At 33.0% G+C, this 14,051-nt stretch overlaps 1 protein-coding gene across 2 annotated transcripts in view; it reads left to right on the top strand.

Moving 5' to 3' along the window:
- The window catches only part of Nmdar2 (glutamate ionotropic receptor NMDA type subunit 2), a 786,854-nt gene that overhangs the window by 454,657 nt on the left and 318,146 nt on the right, over positions 1–14,051 (top strand). The gene's annotated exons all lie outside the window — the stretch shown is intronic.

Genomic DNA, 14,051 nt, shown 5'->3' with positions numbered 1-14,051 from the left:
TTTCAAAAAAGCATTTGACTGAATTTTTTAAGCATAAAAAAGAAAGTACAGGTTAATATTGATTGATTAAGAAATCTTAAAGATATTTTGAAAAGTAGCAAAAAACAAAATTTCTTAATAAAAATAAAACTCGAAGTTATCAGTCTATTACCCTAAGACGCTAGGACTAAATACTAAAATAAAATAGAATAACTAATTATCTAAAAATTGAAATTAATTTTTACATAATGCAGACGATTTCGTATCTCTCTCTACCCTGTAGATTATCTCTTATGTTTCTTTCGGTTTCCGGGACACCGTTATAACAACCTGGTGGCGCCCTTAAGTTTAATATCTAAATAATCCCATCGTATTGGTAATCAACAACTATTTAATAAATAAGGCTGTTATTGAGCGGGATAATAAAAACACTTCGTCACAACGTATTAAACACCATTTTATCTGTCTCGCTGCGGGTTTTTTAAGTCGGGTTGTTCTTACAAGTAGACCAGTTTCGTATTATTGACGTTATCAGTGCCTTCAGGTCAAGCTTCCTGGCGTTCCACTCCCGCTTAGAAAGGTTGCGTTTTTAGACCAGAGCAGATGTTGAATGTCACAAACCGGTGATCACTGTTTCTGTCTTCTTCGGGTACAGTCCAGTCTTCGATGAGGCTGGCCATCCTTGGCAAACGAGAATTCGAGAATTGATTCTTGGTACCCCGGTCTTCTAAAGATTGTGATGTTCCCGGCATTCAGCACTGTGAGGTCGAGTGAAGCTGTAACGTCAGCGACTTCGTTGCCTGCAGTGTCGGAGAAAGCAGCACCTTATTCAGCCGATTTAGCGTTGAAGTCACTAGCTACGATGACTTTGGCGTCGAACTTAGTCATCGCATCTTCTATATTTGCCAGTATCCGTCGAAACACACTAATTCTTTCATTAGGTGAGAGATCGATGCTCATGAAGTAGGTTATGTGACAGTTAACCCATCCAATCTTTATACAGGCCTTGTCAATGATCTTGATTGCGCTAGCCTCGTTTATCTCGCAGAAGGCTACCCAATTGCCTTGTGGTGTAAGTTTTGTCAAATTTACACGTTTTATCTCCAGGCTGTTGATGAAGTCGCGTTTAAGTACTTCACGAATGTCACTCTCACTAGAGACTCCATTGAAGTCAAGGATCTCGACCGTTATCTTTTGGTGTGAGCATCTTAACCGAACCAATATTAGGAGCAGCTGACATTACCTCATCGGTGAAAGCACTGCTGTCTTCGGTCTTTCGAGCCATTTCAAGAAAAACGCCGTCGTGTTTCGTCTTTCCAATAGACTATATGTATACTCCAGTCTTAATATGATTTACCTTGGCCTTGATATCCTCAAGATATCTGCATATGTTTGTCCAGCTAGAGCCCAGGGCCGCCAGACGTTTTGTATTTTCTGACGGATGAAATGTAGACGATGTGGTAGTTTTAGTATGTACTACGATCGTATGCCTTCCTGCTAGCTTGATGAAACGGCCAATTTCCAGGTATCAGGTGATCAAGGTACATAGAATACCTTGTTTATTCATGCTATGACAAACAAACTATGCAATATTTAAGTACTAAAAAAAACAACATATTTGTGATTGTACAAACATTAATATCCATTAAAAGAGAATAAAACGGCATTAGCGTCTCACTATTTGGACTAGCATCAAAATTGTGTGTTTGAAGAAGTATACATTTTAAATAAATTAATTAATTGGTGGAAACGCAACGTAAGCAAAACGATCTATATTGAAATGAGTGATTTTGTGAATAAAAGAACAGACACCAACAATGTAAGTATTTTATATAATGATATTCATTTGATTATTCATTTATTCATCCAGGATACAAATACGCATATACACACTGAGTATGCACCTACAAAGGTGTTACAGAATACCTGTACATAGGCCTGATACAGACTACTTATTGATATTAATATACATATCTATTTAAAATAGCATCAATAAATATGAAAACAAAAACAGAACACGATAAATGCGTTTATCCATCAATCTCTACAACCAACATCACTAATTTCTTTCTGTTTAATTTATTTTTTATATCTAGTAGTTTTAGACTCGAAGGCAACATATTGTAGTATTTAATTGCTATATATTTCGAGTTCTTGTAAGAAATATTTTTATTAATCTTTGGTAATTGTAAGGGTCTGACTCTCGCCTTGCCTATATAATTATTATATTCATCTTTATAGAAGGAAAAATGATAACATAGAGACTCAAATATGAATTTCTTTTTAATACCTAGTATGGGTGTCTTATCACTTAAACAAGAAATCAATTTACCTTGAATTTTTATTAGTAGCTTGTAACAGGGTAAAATTACCCTAAATCGATAAGTCACCGGATATCGATAATTATTTGACATACCACTGGCGCGTCTCGATCTTCGGGCCTAAAGAGAGAATAGGAGGGGGTAGCTTTGGGTTGAAATAGGTGAGCCGTGCAGTGGAAAAGAAGGAAGTAGTGTGACCGCCAGACTGAGTGCCATGGAAATCAAGAAGGACCGATCCCCGGAGTACTGACGAGACGAAGGAAGCCAACTACAACTAGGACTTCATCCTCAACCTGTGAGTTAGATCATCGTTTTGTTCGTCAAGGTATCAATTATTACTCTGTGGGGAAAAAATGGACCGCGGTTTGCACTCGGTCTACTTTACCTCTTCTCAATTTATTATATTATATAAATTTTATTAATAAATAATAGTTAAACATTTGGTAGTTTGGACTGAGTGATTTTCATGGGGGTTTACATACGAAAATCACTCAATCGACCTTGCGGTAAAAATTTAACAACTAAAAATTTATCAATTAAATAATTAACATCTAGAAGAGTCGTTTAATTAATTGTTATAATTTTTATAACAATTAAGTCATCAAAAAGTGATTAATTTGGTTGCTTGAAAATAATCGACAAACTTTTTACTCGTGGAATTTTGGTCGAGCGTCAGTACATTTTGTGTCGCAGTAAATTCCAACACCCAAGGCCAAAGACAACTGAGCTAGCGAATGTTCTAGTTAACGAAATTGACGGCTTCAAAAATCGACTTTTGTCGATTTTTGTAAATTAGAAAATTATTGAAATTTTTATCGAAAATTATATTAGGAATTGATTATTAAATTTATTTCATATTGAAAATTTGTTCTACACGAAAATTAATTGATCTTGGGATTAAGTCCGTGAATTAGTTGAATTAAAATTATTATAATTATTATAATTAGTTAAATTAAAATTTACTAAAAATTACAAATTAATAGCGTGGACATTAAGTCCATGAAATTAGTTATTCTGAGTCGAAAATGTCCCAGGAAAAATAGGTTAGGATTAATTAATTTACAACATTAAACTTGTGATAATAATTTTGAACTCAATTCGAAATTTATATCGTGATTAATTTAATTATCAAAAGTTAATTCAAGGTATTAAGACCTCTTGTTCTAAATAATTATTGTTATATTATTAAGACCACGACAATAAGTTACTTGGGAATTTTGATCTATTTAATATTTTAATACAGAATTAAAATTTACAATCGGAATTTGAAATCGAACGTTCGTTTAAGTCATTTGGAATTTGATTGTTAGCTGAAAGTTATCGTTTCTTAAAAACTAATGATTGAATAATTTAATTAAAGTTTTTGGATCAAATTAATAAATTCAATTTGTAAAACAAAATTTATAAAATAAAATCATTTCAAGTGTGGGTTATGTGTGTGAAGAATTGTACGGGTAATGTGTGATAGAGAGTTTTAATAATGTTAAGTTTTGGTAGTCCGGTGGACTTAATTTTAAGTTATAAAAATGTGGAAAGTTTAGTTCGTTTTGGCAGTCCGGTTGACTTGTAATTTTAAGTTTAGTTGTAGGACAGGTGTGGGAGACCGTTTGTTAGAAAAAGTCTATTAGGTTAAAGACAGGTGTTGGAGACCGTTTGTTAGAAAAAGCCCGTCTAGTCATCGTATCGTCGTTTGGGAAGGTTCGTTTGTAAATATCGTTTACCTTGCAGTTATTCTCCGCTTCGTAGATAATAAGTTAATTATAGTGGGTGTGAGTGAGCGCTTAAATTGTTAAATTTGTTATTTTATTGTTAATAAACTGATCAGATTGTTAATTAAATCTTTATTATTCAACAGCACCTTCCTCCACTCTCTCTACCCTAAGATAAGGAATTCTCAGCTCTAGACCGGTTCCAGGAACCGCGATAAAAAATCCTGGTGGTGCCCGGATAATTATTGTTGTTTGTTTATTTTGTTAGTTATTTATGAAATTGATAAGGGGCTAACCTGAGCAGGTAAAACTGTTATAATCTTCGTAACATTCTTATAACTACCCCCCAAGTAATAATTCCATAATTAACTATATTTTCAAATAATGTGTAATAAATTGTTTTCAAGGTTTTTTTCTACTAAGAGATTTTAAATCTACTAGAAGAAAATAGTTTTATTTATGTATGAGACTTAAAGATTTTATAGATATAGTGTATATCTGTAGACTGAATTAGTTTAATGTGTAACAGGCCGCTTAGAGCGCCACCTGTTAAGGTTCAATTTTGACTCAATCGAAGTAATTTTGAGGTAAATTACTATTCAATTGTCCGTGGTAGAATTTGTCGCGACCGAGTTACCCTCGTGCAGGTGTATAGCGAATGAAGCCCGATGGAAACCCCAAATTGAATTGCGATATAGTTTAAGATGGTAGCTTAAGTTGATTTTAAGCTAGTTCAAGCATTATGTAAATAATAATTGGTACAAAATGACAAGATCCACTTCACCCACGAAGAGAAGTCAACATGGATCATCGACGGGGAGTAGCTGTACAAAAACAACGAGACGACGGACCACTTGGGAATTGGGCTTAAGCAACCAGCGTTGACAGGGAGAATTTAAAACGGCTGTCGAGCGCGCTAATGCTCCAGCCAATAAATCAATTGGATGTCGATATCAACTCATGAGTCAAGTGCTGCCACTTCGTGGATCTCGACGGTAACGTAAGGAAAAAGAAATAAAGAAATTTCTCCTTCTTCCACGTGCTTACTGAGTCGTAGACAGACGTATTTTTTTTCGCTGCTATCATTTTGTAGCTTTTTATATGGAAAAATTGTAATTAAGAGTTGATTAATTTTTTGTTGATTACCGAAAAATAAATCACCAATTATCTGATCGCTACGACGGTCGTGATTGCTTTTTTTATTGTTTTTTATTTGAAATGTAATGAGATTCGACGGAATATTGACGGTGTCAATGATAGAAAAATTTTTCCTTTGTTAAAATTACGACGTGGTGTGACTACACACAGATAAGTCACACGAAATCGACGGGATATTCACTACTGTCCATAAATTTTTTCGTTGAAAATTACGACGTGGTGTAATCAAGAAAATAAAATACACCAGCTTGACGGGCCGACGGAAATCGAGTCTAATTTTCTCCACATGGAAATCGAGAGCTACTTGGACGCCAGATCAACCCCGGGACGTAAATTTCAAGGAGTCTGCGACCAGGGTAAGTGGTCTCGTCAGAAATTAATAAATTAGCTGGCGGGATTACAAGTTTGTTTTTTTTGTGTGTTGATTGATAGACTCAACGAGTTGAAAAATTTATTCGTTTTTCAACTTGACGCCGTCAACGGGAGTAAGTCATTATCGAAGGAATTTGCTAAGCCTTTTTTTTGTTGTATTTTTTAATTATCAAACAATCTCACGCGGTGATTTTAGGAACCGCCATTTTGTTGCTGTCGCTATTGCGACTATTGACTGTTGTTTTTTTTTAAATATTTTTTTTATTTATTGCTGATGATTCACCGTCATAAATTGCGAATAACTAAATAAGCATTTATTTATTAATCGAGCTTCAGGTTCGTAGATCTTAATTAATGATTATTGATTGATTCGAATCAATTAATTTTTTTTCAACTTCCCGCCAAGAAAATAAAAAATTTTCAAAAATCGGGAAGTTATTGGTTCAATCCCATTTTGCCAAGATCGAGTTTTCAACGGATCTCGACGTTTTAAGGCCCTAGGAAGCCATTTCGAGGGTTCCCCAGAGGGTGTCACTATTTTTCTCTCTCTCTCTCTGTGTGTGTGTGTGTGTGTGTGTGTGTGTGTGTGTGTGTGTGTGTGTGTGTGTGTGTGTGTGTGTGTGTGTGTGTGTGTGTGTGTGTGTGTGTGTGTGTGTGTGTGTGTAAGCAGTAAGGTGCAACTCTGGCGGCCCCCACCACCCAGTGGTGGTAGCTCGCGGCGCACGGTGGGGACAAGCGGTTGTACATTTGATTGCATATATATATATATATATATATATATATATATATATATATATATATATATATATATATATATATATATATATATATAATGATGGGTTTTCCTTCACGGCACTGGCGTCGACAGCACCGGGGAGTTCCACCTAAATGTTGGCTTACCTGGTTCGTAGCTTGTTGGGCGCCAGGAACTTTACGTTCCGCGGTTCGAAAGGTAGCACTTGGTCGTCGTTGGGCGGCAGGTCAACGTCGAAGAGATCCTAAAGTTTGTACGGCGAGTATCGAAATCGATGCGGAATATTTTTGCAACCAGAGGATAATAAAAAAAATTGAGCCAGCTCAAAGAAACCAGTAATGCGCAGGGACTGTTTAATAATAAAAAAAAAACCATCTGAATATGATCGAAATTAACAATAATGAGTTCTTCTTTATTCGTTTAACAAACAAATTTCGAATTAAGGAAATTAATTGTCTTCGCTTTATTATCGTCACAACAAATTATCGATAAACAATTAACAACCAAAAAAAAAACAAAAGATAATCGTTTCGCTTATCGTCCCGTAACACCAAATTTCGAACTGCTCAACAAAAATTTATCGTCAATTCCTTCGTAACACACATTTGAATTTCCAAAAGAACAAATATAATTGTCGTAGCTTTTCTCTCGTAGTGACAAATTTTTAAATTTAAACAAAGCTTAACAGAAAAAAATTATACGGTTTCGTACTTCTTTCCTAGCAACAAATTTCTAGGTTCATGATAACAGAAAAAAACTGTCGTCACCCTTCTTCGTAACCACCGAATTTTGGTTCTCTCAAAGTAAATTAAACAAAATAACAATCGTAAAAAAAAATTAATCCTCTTAGCTTTCTTTCGTAAATCGCCAAATTTTTAATTGCGACCAAATAAGTTACTTGTCTTACGTTTCTTCCGTTACAAACAATAATGAATCAAAATTAAAAAAATTAACAATAAAAATTATACTGTTTCGCATTTCGTTCATATAACCAATTTCACATTTATCAGTAGCATCGATTTGTCGTATACTGGTTTGATGATACAATCGATCGATCAATTATCCGCCGCGGCGGGTAAGTGAACCGTCGGTAACTGTTGTTACCCGGCGGGCAATATACGGGACAAAGCTCGAGGTCTAGGTCCTAGTTACGCTCTTAGATGGCCCTTGATTCGAGCCAATTTTATTCGGCATGCAATCTTAAACTTTGATCAAATAAATTGACACTGTACACAACATTCCTTTACACCGGATTAAAATATTTTTGACACCGGATACCTGGCTGACGTCACCCCGAAGCCGAAATTCAACAACGCAATTGCTGAATTTCGGTGAAGTTTTTATTCTTGAATTAATTACAAAATTATAACTCTCTACTTAATCGCGGACAGCGGTGAAGTCACCCAGGTATATAAATAATCTGCGACCACGCTTGCCCCGTTCAGTCGACTCTCCAGGGAGGTGTTGAAATTCCAGGCAAAAGGTGACGGTTGGCTGACGGCGGCAGAGTCTCTCGGCGATGGCGTCCCAGAATTTGTGTTGTCGGAATGACCAAAATTTTTTCGACTTCTTGACTGCCTGGCAGTTGACAATTATAGCAATTTACAAGAAAAATTCTAGCGTCGACTGGATCGACACTCAAAATAACAATTACTCAACAAAGTAATTAAATTCACCACGTAAGCGGCTGACCTTTCGTAATAATAATTCACAATCGGGTTTCACTTTTTCGTAGCGTGACAATAATTTTATCAGCGGTTCGACAATGGCTTTTTCAGTGTCCGGCTCAGAAGTTTCAAAATTAATAATTACTTATCGATAAAATTTTACTTTGGATCGTGACAACAAAATTAACAATGGTTCAACAGTCGTTTCGGTGTCCCGCCCAGAATTGCTGGCTTTTCCGTTTTCCAGCAACATGTGGTTTTTCGCTAGCGCAGCTACCAAGCTGCGCGTCCAATCAGCCGTCGTCGGATAAATTTCCAGGAGAGATGGTTGGTCGATTCCCAAATTAGTGTTCCATTCGACGTTCAGGTGGAGCCCTGGCGTGCTCCCGTTGCTTCCTCGTACTGTTATTCGTCAATTCCGATTCCATTCCGGTTTCGGGTTTCCCTCGTTGATCATTGTCGCTTCCAGATGTCTCCTCGGTCGTTGATATCGACTGAGATGCGGGTTCGCCCGGTCGCTTTTCTCATTCATACTTTATCAATCACACTATCCGATACATCGAAATTTAGTTCGGACGCATCCATTCCTCATTAGTACTATTTGGCGCGATTCGGCTTAAATGTTACCTCGAGCTTTGTATTATGATCGGAACCACTTGGGGCGACACAGTCGCGTCGAATCTCCGCAATCCATCAGCTTGGCCAACACACAAGGCTAAATAATACTAAAAAAAATTAATCTCTAGTTCGAAATCTAAAGGTGAAATTCCCCATGTCACAACATATATATATATATATATATATATATATATATATATATATATATATATATATATATATATTAGGGTGTGTCAAAATGTAACTTCCTTGATGGACCTTATAAAATTGGAATTTTCAGTTCCGCTTTTGAAATCAGCTGTGTTTAGGCCTTTCCTCAGATATTTTGGGGTAAGACGATAGATTTTATTTTCATAGAATTTTTTAGCAGGAGGTTTAATTGGGCACTTCTGGCGAAAATTTGAATTTTCAGCGGAAGTGCCCTAACTAAGCTCCATATATATATATTAGAGTGTTTAAAAAAAAACCGAATTTTTTTTTTCTTTTGGTGTCTAAAAATTGATAGTATACCTAAAAACAAAAATTTTGGCGCCCATGTGAGCTCTTAATATCAATAGTAAGATTTGCCTGTATCCATTTCTTTATTTTCCATTTAAATAACACGGCAAAAATTTTTTTTAATTTTTTAATTTTTATCACTTTGGAACGGTTCATCGTAACAACAATCTGAAAAATGATATTAGTAGGAAATTTTACGCTCTATAAAAAACGACCAAAGTTCCTCAGATTAACGGCTTAAAAGATATCCGCGGTCAAAGATAACACTAATAAAAAATTTATAATATTTTCCAATAAAATTACAAAAAAAATATCATATGCTATATTTTTATTATTTTTTATGTTAAATTACTTCAATTCCGTTAACCTGAGACTGTAAACTTTTTTTTTTTACTAATTAATTCAATACTTAACTCAGGAAATGCACTAATATATAAATATAAACGTTAAAAATGTCACATAAATGATTTTTTGGTCTTTCTTATAACAAATTTATTTTATATTTTATAAAATTTATAAATTTTTGTAAGAGGAAAATGTAAAGTTCCTTATTACACAAACTCACCAAACACTCATCATTGCATATTATTCAAAATAATATGAAAATTCTGTAAATACGTTAAATCAATTAAATCTACTATAAAACTTGATCAAATGTTTTTTATTTGAAAAATATCAACAGAGCTTTATTTAGCTCTGTCGGTACAGAGTATTATACTCATTTAATTTGAGTGTTGTAGCTAATAAGCTCTGTGTTGGTAAGCCTGGTTGTTCGGTACTAACTTCATTTAGTTGCTTTGCTCTCAACGCTTTACTATATCTTTATTTGGGACAAAAATCTTCCAGTCGACGTGGTTTTATTTCATATAATTCTCAACCAATTTTAGAAGATGTCGAAGACATGGATGTTGATATCAGCAATTATGATAATAATAACAATAATAGTGATAATAATAGTGAAGAGAACATTGATAGCAATGATAAAAACTATAATAATAATGGTAATGATAGTAATAATAATGTCGGAGAGTTTGATAACGACAATGTCAACTATTATTGTGCAGTTGAGACTGATGATGTTGCTAATCATAAAAAATCAAGTCATCCATCTCAATTATCCCAGAAATCTTTGGAAAGTAATACTTCTCGTATAATCTCTGATTATGAAGATGAAATGCCAAAACAACAAGTTCCAAAAATTGATATAATGACACCAGAACTTGCTGCGGCTTTGGATAGAGCTAACGTGACTAGTAGAATGGCGACTTACATTATTGCTGCTTTATTATCTAGCTTGAACATTGATTGTGCAAGCGTAAACTTCAGTCATGTGACTATTCACCGAGCAAGGGAAAAATTCCGGAAAGAAGCGGCGTTAAATCTGAAGACTAATCTGGAAACTGACAATTATGTACTACATTTTGATGGAAAACTGTTATCAGATATTACAGGTACAGACCAAGTTGACCGGCTTCCGATTATTTTAGTTCCTAAACTAGAATCTGGGACTGGACAAAACCAAGCTAAATTAAAAAAAGTTCAATACAAATATTTATAATTGAAGATAACTAGTTTTTTGTCTCGATTAATCAAAAATCAAAAGATACCCTTTTGAAAATAAGCTCCTCAATTATCAATTTTACTCTGATTAATTAACTTGCCGTCGTGATTAAAAATATTGAAAATCAGTTTCACATGACTGTTATACTTTCAATCATCTTTAACGATTAAAATTGCGTTTGTAAAATATTTTACAACTTTACCTCACATCAGTTAATAATAATTAGTCTTCTCAACGTTGAAATTGCGATATAATCAATTTCATTTTCACTTATAACTTTTTTTGTAGATGGATCATTGTCGAGACGATTACCGTGAACTTCTGGAATTATCATTAATATTTTTGGGTACTACTACCACAAATATTACATTTAAGCATCCTGGACCGGTCCATCATGCAAGGTGGATGGCTAAAGCAATATATAGTTTAAAAATTTTTTTATTCAGAAATGAGTTTCATCTTACTAAATCGGAAATAGATGGATTATGAGAACTTTGTTTATTTATCATAATATTCTATTTAAAAGCGTGGTTCACTGCGCCGTGTGCTATAACAGCACCTAATAATGATTTAACTTTGATTAAAGAATTAATTTCATTTGAAAGATTTAATAATAGTCTTTCACAGACATGCTGACAAAAATTAGCCGATCACTTGTGGTATTTAAACAACGAGCTGTCTGTTTTATCTCTCTCTCTTGATAAAAATGTTTCAGTTGGAACAAAAAAAAGAATAGTTCATGCTCTTAAAAACTGTAAAGCCAATGAAACTACAACAAATCGCTTTATAATAGATAAGAAAAATTTAGAGTCAATATTAAATAAAGATCTTAGTCAATTTGTGTCTATGAGATCGATTAATATATTTGAATCGTTTGATTTGTCGTATGAGTTCATTGATGAGGATGTTACTTTGTGGCCTCAGAATCCGAATTTCTTAGAAAACTTGGAGTATTTCGGGAAACTTCAAGTTGTGAATGATGTAGCAGAACGCGGCGTGGCATTGATAGAGTAGTATAATCGATGCTTAACGAAAGATGAAGAACAGCTTCAATATTTGTTGCAACTAGTGACAGAACATAGAAAACAATATCCTAATTGCAATAAAAGTAATTTTATAAAACTGTAATATTTTCAAGTTGAAAAATTGTTGTAACAAGTTGTAAATATAGTTTTTTGTTATAAAGAATTAATTGTTCAATTAAATTTCTTAATATTTATTAAAAAAAAAAAATAAATTTGTTATAAAAGAGACCAAAAAATCGTTTATAAGATATTTTTAACGTTTATATTTATATATTAGTGCATTTCGTGTGTTAAGTATTGAATTAATTAGTAAAAAAAAAAGTTTACAGTCTCAGGTTAACGGAATTGAAGTAATTTAACATAAAAAATAATAAAAATATAGCATATGATATTTTTTTTGTAATTTTATTGGAAAATATTATAAATTTTTTATTAGTGTTATCTTTGACCGCGGATATCTTTTAAGCCGTTAATCTGAGGAACTTTGGTCGTTTTTTATAGAGCGTAAAATTTCCTACTAATATCATTTTTCAGATTGTTGTTACGATGAACCGTTCCAAAGTGATAAAAATTAAAAAATTAAAAAAAATTTTTCCCGTGTTATTTAAATGGAAAATAAAGAAATGGATACAGGCAAATCTTACTATTGATATTAAGAGCTCACATGGGCGCCAAAATTTTTGTTTTTAGGTATACGATCAATTTTTAGACACCAAAAGAAAAAAAAAATTCGTCTTTTTTTGAAACACCCTAATATATATACATAAGAATCCATGCTTATTATGCTTTGAGATCTATTCATAACTCTTTAAATACTTATTATTATGACCAGCTATCTATAAGATAATAATAGTCAGACTTACAGCTCTCAGGTTTATAAAAGATTTAATTACCTATAGGTATACAATGATAGTTTGTGAAATAAAATGCTGCTCATATCTACCAATGCTGCTTTGTATAGTTGTTATGGTGTTTAACAGAAGTTTTACTTAAAAAAAAAAAAATGAATAAACTTATGTTAAATTCATGTTATCTTAAATTTAAGAATAATACAAATTAAGGAGGGTTCGAATAATTAACGAACGTGTTAAAATTTTGTCCTTTTTAAGTTTATTGTTACAGTTATAAAGCAAGTATAATATTTAAGTAAATGTTTGAATATTATTTATCTCTATATCTTAGCTGGGCTAAAGATAAAAATAATTTACTTTTAAAAAGTGAATATAATAAGTATTGTAAAATTTTAGATAGGGTAATTAAAAATGCGAAGCAAAACTTTATGAGAAAACAAGTAGTTGAATGTAAAGATAGCAAACGATTATGGCAATATATTAAGGATAAGATAGGTAAAAATGTAAATAAAAATAGTAATATCGAATCATTGATATGTAAGGATAACGAAATAACTGATAATAAACAAATTGCTGATAATTTGGTTACGTAATTTAGTAGTATCGGTGACACTTTAGCATCTAGAATAGACAAAACTAAATCACTCAATAAAAAAACATCTACCAGGAATCCATATAGTATTTTTCTCATACCAACAAACAAAAATGAAATGGAGAAAATAATAAATGAATTAAAAGATAAAGCAGGGGGGGTAGATGGTATCAGCAGTAAGGTTTTTAAAAAAATAGCTAGTAATATCAGTGAGCCTGTAGCTTTCATTTTTAATATGTGTATGAACACCGGTATTTGGCTAAGTGCTTTAAAAGCAGCTCAAATAATACCAATTTTTAAATCTGGAAACAAGCAATTACCATCGAATTAGAGACCAATTTCGTTAATATCAAATATTGCTAAAATAATGGAAAAAAGAATATATCAAAGGTTTATAGTATTTTTAAACAAACATAAGATAATATCTGAAAAACAATTAGGTTTTGTTAAAAATAGAGAAATAAATGACGCAATAAGTTTGGTTACTGCACATATTTATAAGCATTTAGATAATAACATTCATACAATAGTAACGTTTTTGGACCTGGCAAAAGCATTTGACACAGTAAACCACAATATTCTGTTAGAAAAATTAGAAGCATATGGAATAAGAGGAGTGGTCCTGGAGTTATTAAAGAATTATCTAAAAAATAGAGCACTGTGTGTCAAAGTTAATAATGAAAAGAGTAAAAACATGAAAGTGACAGTGGGAGTACCACAAGGGATGATTTTGGGTCCTTTACTTTTTATAGTGTACATAAATGATGTCTTTGGTCTACTCCCGGACAACTCTATTGCTTCCTATGCTGATGATACTGCAGTTTTATGCTCCGGTAAAAATTGGAATGAGGTTCAAACTAAAACTATAAAGTGGTTGGAAGTACTGAACAAATGGCTATGTGTTAATCAGCTTTCTCTAAATATTGAAAAAACCATATACATAACT

This window comes from Cotesia typhae, unplaced genomic scaffold (genome assembly GCF_013202065.1).
Source record: "Cotesia typhae breed Kobodo isofemale line unplaced genomic scaffold, CoteBio_Ctyphae contig_22, whole genome shotgun sequence".
Classification (NCBI taxonomy): domain Eukaryota; kingdom Metazoa; phylum Arthropoda; class Insecta; order Hymenoptera; family Braconidae; genus Cotesia; species Cotesia typhae.
The sequence above is the reverse complement of the archived record's forward strand: the minus strand, read 5'-3'. Positions and strand labels throughout refer to the sequence as shown.